Genomic DNA, 15,287 nt, shown 5'->3' on the forward strand with positions numbered 1-15,287 from the left:
GTTTTCTTTCATTTGCTGTGCAAAAGCTTTTAAGTTTCATTAGGTCCCATTTGTTTATTTTTTTAAGGTTGCATTGTTCCTTTGCTCACTGATGAACATATAAAAGTCCGAAGTTTTTGATATTATAAAACGTCAAAGTAATGAACCTTGCTGTGTGAACACCTTTGAATATATATGCTTTGTCTCAGTTAACTTCACTCAGAATGGGACTTCTGCATCAAAGAGTTGATGCACTTATGCTTTTTATGGATGTTGCTACACTGTACCAATTTATGGTTGTTCATGCAGGAAATACTTATTGAGCATGTGTTATGTTTAAGCACTGTGCTGGGTGCTAGCAAAAAGACGTGACATTTTGTGAGTAAAGAGACTTGACCTGCCCTTTGTGAATTCTAACAGTCCAGAGAGGGAATAGATATTCAAGAATCATACACTGCATGTAGAATTACATCTCTGACAAGTGCCAAGGAGAGGAACATGGTTCCATGAGAGCATATTTTAGGGAGGATTGGAGATTAGAGAAGGTTTATTTAGGGATGTTTCAGCGGATATCTGAAGGATGAGTAGGTATTAAGCAGATAGGGATACTGTAGAGAGATTTCTGAGCATAAGGAATAGCAAAAGACCCTATAGTAGGAAAGCATATGCTGTGCTGGTGAACTGGCCAGGAAGGTGGGGCTGTTGGGGGAGCATGTGATTATAATGGAGCTACAAGTGTGGGCAGGAGCTCGATCGTGCAGGCTTATGTTTAAGGTTTCAGACTTTAATAGAAAACCATTGAACTTTTTCTGTTGAAGGTGAGTGTGTGCAACATACCCAATTGCATTTTCAACCTATCGCTTTTGCTACCGAGTGGAAAATACACTGCAGGGAGAAAGAGTGGAAGTGAGGAAACAAGTTAGGAGACTTTTGTAGAAACTGGGCATAATGGTGGCTTGGACCAGGGTATGGTGGTCATTTTGGTGGAAAGATGTGGACAGATTCTAGAGGTATGTAGGCAGTATCCTTGTTAGCACTGGTGGTGGGTTGAGGATGAGGGTGAGGGAGAAATAGCTGTCAGTGATGGTGATTCCTAAGTCTCTGGCTCCTATGGTTGGTTAGATAGGGTTTTTTAGATATGATGTTAATATTTGTCCTGATTTGTCTTTTGTTATTTGTTGGTTCTTGATGAATACTCTGTCATATTAAGTCTCCTGTTTTTAGCGTACAGAGCATTTTCACCCAGACTGACTGTTGCATGTTATCAGATAACTTTTTAACATCTGCCAGTTTGGTCCTGTATTTTATTCTCTTTCTTTTATTAATTAAGTTGTTGTATTAATGTAAATAATTATATTAATAGATTTTCTAAAGTTTTGTTACCCTTGCATCCTTGAAATAACGCCTTTTTGTGGTCCTGGTGTATATCATTCTTTAATAATTATTGATTAGATGTGCTGATACTTTCTTAGGATTTTTATATCTATATTTGTAAAGCAAAATTGGACCTTTTTTGCAACACCTTGATTTTCTTTTCTTTTTATTTACAAATGATTCGCGTTTTGTTGTTTTGTAGATATTTGATTGCTGTAGAAGGCATGTGGCCAGATGATGCAATTGGATGTAAGTATAAGGGTTGTCACTACTTTTCCGTTTTTATAAAATTTGAAGGTAGAAGTGTAGGGGAATTTCTCAAATTTTGGACAAAGAGAAAAGTTTGTAATTCATTTGCTCTGACATAAGATAACATTTTACCAAAAGTTTTGAAAGGGTTGTATCTGGAAATAGCGAGATATAACAGCCTGAATAATTAGAGAGTGGATTTCAGAGATTTTTTTCTTTTAAATTTATTTAATTAATTACTTTATTTTTGATATTATATCCACTGCACCACCAAGGAAGTCCCTTTTTCTTCCTTCCTTCCTTCCTTCCTTTCTTTAAAGCTCCAAGTCATTTAAAATATATGACTTCTTACAAAAATCTCCAGTTCATATAACCAAGGGGTTTATAACTTCTCCTCTAAAAGTTATATTCCTAGGACTTCCCTTGTGGTCCAGTGGTTAAGACTCTGCATTTCCAATGCAGCAGGCGTGGGTTCAATCCCTAGTTGGGGAGCTGAGATCCCACATGCTGCGCAGCCAAAGAAATTTTTTTTAAAAGTTATGTTCCTGTATTATTGAATTTAGTGGTTTAGATTTTCTTCTAATGTTTAGAAGATTTCAATTTATTTACCAGGAACAAACAAAACAAAATGTAAAAATAGTTTTCCGGAAACTATTTCCATCATTCTCTTCTTCCCTTTCTCCTGCAGACTGGTGTTTTATCCTTACAAGTTCTCCGTCGTTTCATAAGATAGCTGCTCTTCTTCTGGTTTCATAAGAGATGGTGAACCGTGTTAAAATATCCAGTTTACCTAAATTTCTAGAGTACACTTCAGGGAGCGAATGATGGGGTGGGATGTTGGGGCAGAGTGAGAGATACAGATTCTGGTGAGACTGAGAGTCATTCACAAAAATTACTGGGCTGTGGTGAGGGGAGAACAAAAATAAATCAGGTTCCTGCTGGTGGACAGGAAGCCAAAATGAAGAAGAATGGTGCGTAGCTGGGCAGTGTAATTAGGCCCATAAGTGCTGTGTCTTCTGATAGTAATTATGAACAGAAACCAACTAATAATTACGAATAACACGTAGGTGACCAATCCTTGAGAGCTGAGGCAGAGAGAAGGAAAGATGGCATTATACCTTGTCTCTGGTTCATTGAGTTTCCCAGGCTGGTTGGTGACCAATCTTGGGTGAAATCATAACTAAATCATTTTTGCTAAGGTGATCAGCTTTTGTGAGGTCGTTTCCCTGCACTCTGTCCAATGATAAAGCCCACTGGTTTATGCCTCCTGGAAAAGAGTTATTTCAAAACAGTATAAGTGAAGCATTGATGAAACAGCCATGAGGAACACGTTTCCACATGGCCTTACACCTCCTTTTCAAAGTGCTTTAAAACTTTTTTCATCCAAAAATCAATAAAGGGATTAGGATCAAATCCCTTACAGAGGTAGTGTAAGAAAAAAGAGAATGAGGAGCAGAATAGCATCTCTTCAGACAATAAAATCAAGTTGGAAAAGACAGGTCCAAAAAACAGATCAAAACTGTAACCTATTATTTCAAAGTGGGCTAAAAGATGTTAGGAAAAACAATGGAAAAGATGAAAGAACATGGATCGAGGAGGGAATGGGAAGTTACTGTTTAATGGCTCTAGAGTTTCTGTTTGGGATGGTGAAACAGTCCTGCAAATGGTAAATGCTGATAACTACCACCTATGGGTGTTTGGTTTTAGTTGATCTTCCATGAAAGGGTTTGGAGAGATTCAGAAACTATGCTGCTGCCTCCATCTTTCTGAGGTCCTGCTCAATCTTTAGACATAATTATTTTTAATTTGGATAGTGGTGATGTTCACACAGCATTGTGAATGTATATAATGTCACTGAATTATATACTTGAAAATGGTTGAAATACTAAATTTTGTTTTATGTATATTTTACCATAATAAAAAAAAGATGAACTAACAGCATAAACCAGAATTAGGTAAGATGATAGAACTCAGGACAGAATTCAAAATAAAAGAAAAAAAATTCAGAAATGAGGACTAAATTTAAAATAATACAAGAGTGAGGACTTCCCTGGTTGTCCAGTGGTTAAGAATATGCCTTCCAAGGCTTCCCTGGTGGCACAGTGGTTGAGAGTCCGCCTGCCGATGCAGGGGACACGGGTTCGTGCCCCGGTCTGGGAAGATCCCACATGCCGCGGAGCGGCTGTGCCCGTGAGCCATGGCTGCTGAACCTGTGCGTCCGGAGCCTGTTGCTCCGCAATGGGAGAGGCCACAACAGTGAGAGGCCCGCGTAACGCAAAAAAAAAAAAAAATCTGCCTTCCAATGCTGGGTATGCATGTTCGATCCCTGGTTGAGGAACTGAGATCCCCCATGCCTCAGGCCAACTAAGCCCGCCCGCCGAAACTACTGAGCCCACGTGCTGTGGAGCCCACGCGCCACAACTAGAGAGCCCACGAGCCACGAGGAAGAGCCCACGCACTGCAACGAAGAGCCCACGTGATGCAACTAATACCCGACACCGCCAAAAGTAAATAATTTAAATAAAATTATACAAGTGAATGAACATAATGCCTTAAGAGAAACAAACAGGAAAAGGAAAAAGTTTTTTCAAGAAAAAAAGGATTTTAGAGAAATGGAAAACATAAAAGATAGGCAAAAAAGAGTCAGGACAGCTCTGAAAAGAGTAATATAAATACGTATAAGAATCTGTTATACCATAAAAGTGACATTTCAAATCAGTGGGACAGATTAGTCAATAAATTGTGATACATACACGTTGAGGTATAAATAGTTCTCTGGAAGGATCCACAGCATGGCAAAAGCTGATGTCTCTGAGGAGGGAAATGTGTGGCTGGGGCACGTGGGGAAAAGGGTGACTTTTCGTTGAATACCCTTGTGGACCTTTTCTAATGTTCTGTCATGTGAATTTATTACCTCTGAAGTTCGCCTGAGTTCAAACCCCAGTTCCCCCAGTTGCTAGCTCTTAATCTTGGGCAAACTCTTCACACTCTCCAAGCCTCTTTATCTGTGAAATAAGGTCAGTAACTTAGCCTGGTGCTGCCTGGCACAGAATAAACTGTCAATAAATGGAGATTATTAGTGTAAAAAACCCAAATGCCCATCAATGGATGAATGGATTTTTAAATGTGGTTATATGTGAAATATTATACAGTCATAAAAAGGAATCAAGTACTGACACATGCTACGACATGGACAAACTTGAAAACATTACGCTAAGTGAAAGAAGCCACACACAGTGGTCCCATTTGTATTATGTCATGAAATATCCAGAAAAGGCAAAACCATAGCGACAGAAAGGAAATTAATGGTTGCAGGGACTGAAGGAGGAGGGGATGAAGAGGGCCTGCTGATGGTTACGGGGGCTTCTTTGTGGCGTGATGAAAACGTGGTGGGTTAAATGATGGTGATGGTTGCATAGGCTTATGAATGTACAAAATGACACTGAATTTGCAGTTTCCGAAGGTGAATGTTATGGCATGTGAATGACATCTCAAAAACTTAATTTTGAAAATGAAAATTGCCAGTTTTCCCGTGGTCACTATCCACTGTCTCCATCCCTCCCTTCTCCCCACTGCATTCCTTTTGACGCCCACCCCTGCCACTCTCTCCCATCCTCACTCCCTCGACCTGCCCCACGAGGCCTCACAGGGAGCCCGTGAACCGCTGGGCTCCTGGGTCCTGTGGCTGTTGGAGCGGCTGCCCAGTGTGCGTGCCCCCACCGCTCTCACCCGTGAGAGTGGACGCTTCCGTCGGATTTTTCTCGTGCGTTTCAGTTGATGGTGATGTTTACAGAAGGCGGCACGCACCCTGGTCAATGGAGGAAGCCCCTCAAGATAATATTTAGGCCTCTCCAGAAGTTTGATCTCATCCACCAGTAACCTCAGGATGCTGTGCTCTGAAAGCCAGGTTGGCCGCCTGCGGGCACTTGCAGATACTGAGGACTTCGGAGGCATTTGGGCCTGCAATTGAGGCCTTGTACCTCCACATGCGATGTGACCTCAGCCCTTTGCTGCACCTCTCTAAGTGAAGTGGCACAGGAATACTGGCCTTGCCTGTCGTTGCCAGGATTAACTGAATAGTGCATTAGCTGCCCTGGTGCTTAGGTGTGGAGTACATGGTGATTTACATACCAGGCCCTGCTCGTGGGCCTCCTGATGCAGCAGTTCCTTGGCTGTGCCCCTGTCGTCAGCTGCCCCTAGGATAACTCTGAGCCCTAGCCACCTCTCTGGTAGATTTCCCTATCCCCCACTATAATCACACCTGGATAAGGCAACTCAAACCTTTCAGAGATGTGTCCTGAACCTCCTGTTTTCTTAAATACCTATCTGGTGGTTGTGAGACTTAAGCCCAACCTCCCCAAGAGAGTTTTTCTATTTCTCCTAGTGAACCTAGACTCACCTTCTGTCATCTTAAACTCTACTCAAATTTTGTTCTTTCACCCCTGACCACTGACCATGCTTTTTACTTCTTCCATTTCATCCCCACTCCTGCTTCCTTTCATAAATCCATAAATGTCTTTTGGCCTTCCTAGCCCTGGACAAACTTCCTTTCTCTTTCCTCAGTTTTTACCTATTTCCTTCATTCTCCCATCCAACTTTCAGTCCTCCCTTTCTCATGCAGAATTTGATTCCAACCCCATCAAAAAACAAAAATCACGCCACAATTGGCAGCATCTCAATATTCAAAAGTTTTATTACCTATTAATTCTATTACATTTATTTATTCAGTTTTATTGTGTTAAAATATATCAAAATAAATAGAGAAATTTATACCTGTCTTATCTGTATATGGAAGAGCAGCTGGTCCCCAAGGTGGCACCCACACTCCTAGCAACTCTGACTTTACATAACCGTAGTAGTCAGCAGTTTCCATTTCTTTTTCCCTCTCAATGAAAAATTGCACTTTCCCCAAAGAGGTGTATTTGGCAGCATTCTCATGTTGTTGTTGAGCCTGTCTCTTCATGGCCTCCCGCTCTGGCCTCTGCTCGTGTTCGATGGGCTTTGACATTACTGGCTCAGGAACATTGGGTTCCTTCCATGGAACTGGTTGCTCGCTGAAGTCTTGGAGTAGAAATGGGGTTTGGAGCTTGGGTGGGGACTGGCGCTTAGTCACAGCAGGGGGAACAGGCTCCCGCTGGAGAGAAGTGCAAGATGAAGTTCCATAGGGTGCAGGCCTAGGAGCAGCAGACTGAGGGACACTAGGCTGCGTATGGTCGGTCCAACCCATTTGGGTTGGTTAGTCATAGTTGGCTGAGATGGTTTGGCAGGAACTGGCAAAGAGGCAGGAGCTGGCTGGGATGAACTCACTGCAGGAGGTTGAGCTGAGTTAGTAGAAGCAGGCTGGGCACAGTCAGCCAGAGCAGGCCAATGAGAGGACAGAGACTGTGGCCTCCGAGGAGCAGGTCGAGATTGAGGCTTGTCCCAGGCAGAAAACGGCAGAGGTATCAACTTGACCTTCCCAGGAGGCGGCAGCTCCTACTGGGATGGAGATGGACACTCTTTCTCAGCACTGCTGTCTGGTTTCTGGGCTTCGACTTGAGTTTTCTCAGGACTCTTACCCTCAGGTGGGGTATGCCTCCATGGCTGGATAGCTGGGGGTGTTTAGGGTTGCTTGAATTTCCCAAGACCCGACAGGAAGAGAGCTCAGTTTTCTTATCATTCTTCTCCCCCAGTGCATGAAGAACCTTCACAGACCCCAGCCTGCACATGCCTAGGGAGGTTCGAGGCTTTTTAAAGCTCTCTTGGATAAGCTCAGTTTGCTGCTTCCTTCGCTTCGTCTGGAGAATTGTTGGCTTCTCTCCTGCCTTGACTTTGTTCCCTGACTGCTTATTCTCTTCAGCCTTCTTCCTTCCTCTGGTCCTTGAGGTCCTTTCCTGCCCGTGGCTCTTCGTTTTGCTGATCTTTCTGGATGCAGCTTTCTGAGGTTTGCCTTTGGAATGCTTGGCCGTGTTCACAGGAGCGCTGTCCCTGACTGCAGCATGGCATAGAAGCACTTCTCCCCCTAACAGGCACTCTGGATTCTTTGGCTGGATTTTGGCCTTGGTAGCACCACTGATAGGCTCAGAGGCTTTATGTTTGTTCTTCCTGGTTGAGCAGAGGGAACCTTTATGACACTTGGCTTTTGCTGCACCTGATTCACCTTAATGGCTCTGTTGTCTTTGGCTTTGATCATGTTGGGACTTTTGGATTGATCAAGATCTTTCAAAGAATTAAAGAGCTGCAGAAGGTGAATTTCCTCCGCCAGTGTAGTAATGTCTGCAAAACCACTGCTAGATTCCATCCCATTTTCAAGTGTCCCTAGGTCTGATATGAGAATTGCTACTACGGCTTTTTTTGATTTCTATTGGCATGGAATATCTTTTTCCATCCCCTCACTTTCAGTCTGTATGTGTCCCAAGGTCTGAAAGGGGTCACTTGTAGTCAGCATATATACAGGCCTTGTTTTTGTATCCATTCATCCAGTCTATGTCTTTGGGTGGAAGCATTTAATCCATTTACATTTGAGGTAATTATTGATAGGTATGTTCCTATTACCATTTTCTTAATTGTTTTGGGTTTGTTATTGTAGGTCTTTTCCTTCTCTTGTGTTTCCTGCCTAGAGAAGTTCCTTTAGCATTTGTTGTAAAGCTGGTTTGGTGGTGCTGAATTCTCTTAGCTTTTGCTTGTCTGTAAACATTTTAATTTTTCCATCGAATCTGAATGAGATCCTTGCTGGGTAGACTAATCTTGATTGTAGGTTTATCCCTTTCATCACTTTAAATATGTCCTGTCATTCCCTTCTGGCTTGCAGAGTTTCTGCTAAACCATCAGCTGTTAACCTTATGGGCATTCCCTTGTATATTATTTGTTGCTTTTCCCTTGCTGCTTTCAATATTTTTCCTTTGTATTTAATTTTTGATAGTTTGATTAATATGTGTCTTGATGTGTTTCCCCTTGGATTTATCCTGTACAGGACTCTCTGTGCTTCCTGGACTTGATTGACCATTTCCTTTCTCATATTAGGTAAGTTTTCAACTATAATCTCTTCAAATATTTTCTCATACCTTTTCTCTTTCTCTTCTTCTTATGAGACCCCTATAAGTTAAATGTTGGTGCATTTAATGTTGTCCCAGAGGTCTCTGAGACTGTCCTCAATTCTTTTCATTCTTTTTTCTTTATTCTGCTCCATGGTACTTATTTCCACTATTTTATCTTGCAGGTCACTTATCTGTTCTTCTGCCTCAGTTATTCCACTATTGATCCCTTCTAGAGAATTTTAAATTTCATATATTGTGTTGTTCATCATTGTTTGTTTCATCTTTAGTTCTTCTAGGTCCTTGTTAAACATTTCTTGTATTTTCTCCATTCTATTTCCAAGATTTTGTAACATCTTTGCTCTCATTACTCTGAATTCTTTTTCAGGTAGACTGCTTATTTCCTCTTCATTTGTTTGGTCTGGTGGTTTTTACCTTGCTCCTTCATCTGCTGTGTGTTTCTCTGTCTTATTTTGCTTAACTTGCTGTGTTTGGGGTCTCCTTTTCACAACCTGCAGGTTCATATTTCCCGTTGTTTTTGGTGTCTGCCTCAGTGGCTAAGGTTGGTTCAGTGGGTTGTGTAGGCTTCCTGGTGGAGGGGACTAGTGCCTGTGTTCTGGTGGATGAGGCTGGATCTTTTATTTCTTGTGGGCAGGACCACCTCCAGTGGTGTGTTTTGGGGTGTCTGTGAACTTATTATGATTTTAGGCAGCCTCTCTGCTAATGGGTGTGGTTGTGTTCCTGTCTTGCTAGTTGTTTGGCATGGGGTGTCCAGCACTGAAGCTTGCTGGTCATTGAGTGGAGCTGGGTCTTAGTGTTGAGATGGAGATATCTGGGGGATCTCTCACCAATTGATATTATGTGGGGCTGGGAGGTCTCTGGTGGTCCAATGTCTTGAATTCAGCTCTCCCACCTCAGAGGCTCAGGCCTGACACCCAGCCAGAGCACCAAGATCCTGTTAGCTACATGGCTGCTAGTGTTGGAGGGTCTCCCGCAGAGGTGGAGGGCAGCTGTGGCTCACCACAGGGGCAAGGACACTCGATAGTCTATTTTTATTTGTGAATTATTCCAAGAGGTTTTTTCATAAAATCCATACATGAAAGTAACCAAAAATTAAATGAAGTTCTCAGCAGTTCATTGTTTAACATTAAGGACACTAATACACTTGATAATTTCAGATAGTTTCAGAATATGATATCATATAATCTATTATTTGGTTTTGTATTATTTAATATTACATACATTTTTGATTCAAAAATAGTATCCTTTCCAAGTTATCCAGCCAAAACACTCTCAATGTTCATATTAAATTCCAATATTTTACTTTTTAACTCTTTTAAAGTTCTTAATCGTTTTTTTCCATAAAATTAACACACTTCAAAATCATCACAATTTACTTGCAGCATTTTAGTTTTCCAATAATGAATATACATTTATATTTCACTGGACTTTTAAAATTTTAACAAGAAGAACACTTAAGGAGATTTTTCACTGCAAGTTATATCTAGCTTGACAATTTACTACTTGAAATAAAAATAATATATTTAGATATTAATATTTATAATATTCAGATATTGATGATAAATTCAAACGTTATTGTTGGTACCCCACCCAAATGCCATAAGCATTCATACTTCAAAAAGGGGCAAGTGGAATTTTTCTAAACAAGAACCCTGTAACTCTCCCCGTGAAGGCCTTCTCTAATCACAGGAGTCCACTCAGCCAGTGCACAAGGCAGAGCAGACCAGAAGTACTGAGGTGTTAAGACACTCTCCTCACCCCCTAAAATCTCTCTATCAAAAATTGATGGGATTTGGTAGATAGATACCTCAGCTACTCATCTCTCTGTTGGGATAACTCTGAGGTAAGATCTACTCTATCCACCAGAGTTCTGCTACAGAATTGAGACCTAATTGTCTAGTAATAACAAGTTCAATAATATGCCTGCATTGGCTTCCTTCTTTTCCTTGTATCACTTCCCACTCACCCACTAGTGCTCCCAAATAAACAACTCATGCCCACATCCTTTCCTCAAGGTCGGCTTCTAGGGAAACCCAGCCTAAGACATATACAATCATGCAATCACACACACATTAGAAATGCCAGAAATGACATTAAAGTAGGATCTTTTATAAGCCATTAGCTTGAGGTTTACAAAGGTGGAAAATTTTAATCTGAAAAAATTTAAACCTGTATCAGTTGTCTAATGTTACAATAAGAAATCATCCCCAACTCAGTGACGTGAAACGATGATTCATTGTTTATCACAATTCTGTTCATTGGCTATGCAGTTTTTCCTCTCCTTTTACCTGGATGACTCATGCAGTTGCCTTCAGGAAGAGTCAGCTGGGCTTGAAGGTCCAAGTTGGCCTCACTCATGTATGCAAATCGAGCAACTGATGCTCGTTGTTGGCTGGAGTGACTTGATTTTCCTGCCTGTGGTCTCTCATTGTCCAGTAGACTACATCCTTACATGGAAGTCCCAAGACAGCATTCCAAGAGAACAAAGACAGAAGTGACAAGGCCACTAGAAAGCTAGATTCTGGAACTAGCAAACACCACTTCAACTACATTCTACTGGTAAAAGCAAGACAGAAAGGTTAGCCTGAGTTGAGAGAGTAGGGTTATAGCCTTTATCTATTAATAAAAAGAGCTGGAAAATGTTATGCCTATGCTTCCAATCTACCAAAAATCCAACAGTCTTTGTAGCAGAAACCAGCTAGATATTCACTAATCCTACTTTCACTTTCCGGACATGAAACAGAACTGTATCTCCCAGCCTCCCTGTAGGTAGATTGCTGTGGAGCACAGGCTCCGGACGCACAGGCTCAGTGGCCGTGGCTCACGGGCCCAGCCGCTCCGTGGCATGTGGGATCTTCCCGGACCGGGGCACGGACCCGTGTCCCCTGCATCGGCAGGCGGACTCTCAACCACTGCGCCACCAGGGAAGCCCAAATATCCTGACTAATAAAGACTTTTGAGGACCAAAAGAATGAATCTCAAATAATGAAATGTAGGACATGACAGAAGTCTGGTGATAAGAGATTTTTTTGTTGCTGTTTTTGTTGGAGATTAAGGAGAAAATTCCCCCTCATTTTATACCATGTTAGCAGTCTTCTCCCTACTTAGGACATCTATTAGTCCCTTGGGCTCCGTTAGTCCCAAGGAAAATACAGATGACCAGACTTCCTATTGTGGCAGAGATTCAACTGCACAATATATATTTCTGACAGTTCAATTTCACAATTAAACTACTACTATTCATAAAGAAGAGATGGCTGGTAGGAGCACATGCAAACATCTGGGGAGGTGAGCTTATGACTAGCTTAGAAAAACACTACCTTTGATGATAATGTCCAAAATTTACTTTCATGCACTCTCACACTCTCCTTATCTCTCATGTCACCTCTTAGATATATTCCTCTCTATTGGAACAACATTCATAGAGTTTCACTCTGAAAGACCTTGCCAACTCCTTTAGATGTTAGTTTTCCCTTTGGTTTGTAGCTGAAGTGACTTGGTCATATGATAAAGGATATCAAGTGGGTCACTAAGACATTTTTATCCACTTTCTAGAGCAAAAACTCCTCCAAATGTTTTAAAGATGCAAACCTGTGCCTTTTCATGTCTGGCAAGAAGAAAAATCTTCCCAGACCAGGATGATCTATCCAAGGTCTATTTATTTTTCCAAATTCCTCTGTTTATGTGTTCTCAGATGACTAATGAGGCCAATCTGGAGCTGGCAGATTTTGCCACAATTTAGACAGATGGTTTCAGTATATGTGTGTAAAGGAAGTTGGAAATGTGAAAATAAAGATATGTTTTGTACCATTCTGAGTTTTTCTAAGAGAACAAAGATAAAATGACAGCAGCATGGAAAGGTTTCAGTGTTACTAAACCATACAATGTGATCCTCTTACCTTAGGAGCCTCTGGAATAACTACTGAGAATCACTACACTAACATATATATGGTTTCTTTAGTCCAAACACTTGGGAAAATCTAAACATATGCTCTAGTCATTGCTTTAGAAAGCTTGTATAAGCAATATTAAGTGAACTGTTGCTGATAAAAATGTGACCTCACTCCAAACCTGAGCCCTTCCTAGAACTGAAGCAAAACAAAGTATTTCTGGGCAATTTGAAATATAAGCAGGGCTGCCCATTTTCAGGTCTTTGCATGGATGACACATTTCTAAACCTTCTACTTTAATCTAGTTATCCAAATTTTAGTGTAATCTCTCTTAGATGTGAAACCCTAGAAGCCTTCATAAGTTTCCAATTTATTGCACAGAGCCAGCAATATGAAGACACATTCATTTATTCATGCATTCATTCATTCTTTCATGTATTATCAACTAGTACTCACTGAATACTTTTTTTTTTTTTTTTTGCGGTACGTGGGCCTCTCACTGTTGCGGCCTCTCCCATTGCAGAGCACAGGCTCCGGACGCGCAGCAGCATTTTTTGCTGCTGATGGCTGTAATGGTAATAACAACAAGGAAGTAGTAGAATGGAGGAGAGAAAGAAGAAGAAACCAAGTATAATAAGCAGCCCTGAGACATTACTCAGAAATGTGTGACACATGAGTACCATTAATGGTAATTTGCTAAGCATTTAAGCTACTTGTGGTGGTGGAAGAGACAAGGGTTGTGTATGGATCTTGGATGCAGGCGTGAGGAATAGAACATCTACATGTGCTTACAAGGCCCTATGATGCAGGATAGAAATAAGACTTGGAAGAGTGGGGAACAAGGAACATTGTGGTCCATGGGGTGGCTAGCCATGCACTGTTACAGTGAAGCTCCAAGTGAGTTTCAGGTTCTAGTTTCTGACTTGGATATCCAGGTCATTATGAAGATATGTTTTTCAAGGTAGGAGAATAGAAAAAGTACTATTTAATATTTTTGTTAGCTAGATTTATAAATTCTAAGTGGCATAGATTATAAGAACTTCTATTTCTACACTAGCCCCAATCCCACTCACAGATTGTATGTGTTTGGGAGCCTCTTCATCAAAGAATCAAAAGCTTTTTCAGACCAGGCTCTGGTTTCTTTGGTAGTAATATTCCCTCATAATCTTTGTAGGCATTTGACCTATTTGTTTTCAGTTAGTTCCTGTATACGTAACCACAGCCAGCAGTTTCCCTCCCATCTCTCTTTCTCTCAATATAATTGTTTCTACCTTGAGATGATTTGAAACAGTGGGTTTAGGTGGGTAGTCAATACTGTTTATCTGATCTTTGACACTGGGTTATCTGCCAGTTTCTGAATAACATGTAATGATAGGGAAGTGTTAAAGGCTTGAGGCCCACCCCTGTAAAACTGGTTTCATCAGCACAACCCCTAATAACTAGCCCAACTTCAACTCTCTCTTATAGAACTTTGCTAAATGTAGCAAAAAGAAGCCAGCACACATCAACAGTGTAATTTTTCTGACAAATTTAGCTAGATAAAGACTCTGTTGACATATGGCCTGCCTTCCAAGGTATTGCAGTTGAGAATTTTATCAAACGTTTTACTAAAGCATAACACAGATCACCAGCTTTCTAGCTTACCGTGTGTGCCCCACTCCTGAAGACCAAATGCTAAGCTAAATGTCAGGACAGTGGCCCAATTTTAAGTATCGATTTCCATATTCATTGTAGAAAACAAACTCAATTACGTGAGACCCAAAATACAGTGCTTGAGCAAGAGTCAAGTTCATTTGTCTCTTACATAGCAGTTCAGTCCTTCAATCAGGCAGCTTTGACGTTTTCGACATGCAACTTTCAACTCTACGTCTAAAAGTGACCATTACACTTCTCATCACCTCCCAAGTGACAGAAAGAAGGAAATGGGTAATGGCAGCATAGACACATTCATATTAATGATAAGCACAGAAATATATACTTTCTATGTTCATCAGATTGGACTGGACTTACATGGCCACACGGGGTCGCAAGGATAGTGGGAATATGTAGATGTTACTTGTGTAGCCATGTGTCTAGCTAAAACTGCAGTGTTCTATTACTAAAGAAGAAGACAGGGGCTTCCCTGGTGGCGCAGTGGTTGAGAGTCCGCCTGCCGATGCAGGGGACATGGGTTCATGCCCCAGTCTGGGAGGATCCCGCATACCGCGGAGCGGCTGGGCCCGTGGGCCATGGCCGCAGAGTCTGTGCGTCTGGAGCCTGTGCTCCTCAACTGGAGAGGCCACAGCAGTGAGAAGCCGGCGTACTGCAAAAAAAAAAAAAAAAAAAAAAATGAAGAAGAAGACAGATGTATAGTGATGGAGAATCAGCAGTCTCTATTACCATTACTCATTAGGTCAGAATAGGAGCCAAGAGAGGAAAAAGGAGTAAAAAAACTCCCAGAGAGAAGCAATGCAAATGACTAGGTAGGAACGTTCTCCTGAGCTGATTTTTAGTTTGACACCCTGAAGCTGTCAGCTCGTTAGGAAGAGTTTCCTCTACACCGAGGCCTCCCTTTCGTCTTCCAAGAGGACACTTTCCCAAATTACAGAAAAGCCCATCTGCCACTTGGAAGTTTCAATGATTAGACTCATTCTCCATTGTTCTGTTAGACACACGTACCACAAATAAAGAGGCTCTTCTGCGTCTGTGCAGTAGTAGCTCAGAAGAGCTCAGAGAAGGGCGAAAAACTCACGTAATCTGGAATACTTTTACAAAAGAAGTA

The 15,287-nt window shown here is 41.4% G+C and overlaps 1 long non-coding RNA gene and 1 pseudogene across 1 annotated transcript in view; both read right to left on the reverse strand.

Annotated features, from left to right (window-relative positions):
• Positions 1–6,323: 6,323 nt before the first annotated feature.
• Positions 6,324–8,060, reverse strand: LOC137205801 (uncharacterized protein C2orf78-like; annotated as a pseudogene).
• Positions 8,061–9,740: 1,680 nt separating this feature from the next.
• LOC137206085 (uncharacterized) overlaps positions 9,741–15,287 on the reverse strand; it is a 32,000-nt gene continuing 26,453 nt past the window's right edge. The window contains exon 3 of the long non-coding RNA XR_010934424.1: positions 9,741–14,828. This is a non-coding gene — a long non-coding RNA (uncharacterized lncRNA). The remainder of the gene's footprint in view (positions 14,829–15,287) is intronic.

The sequence above is a fragment of the Pseudorca crassidens genome, chromosome 14 (assembly GCF_039906515.1).
Source record: "Pseudorca crassidens isolate mPseCra1 chromosome 14, mPseCra1.hap1, whole genome shotgun sequence".
Taxonomy (NCBI): Eukaryota; Metazoa; Chordata; class Mammalia; order Artiodactyla; family Delphinidae; genus Pseudorca; species Pseudorca crassidens.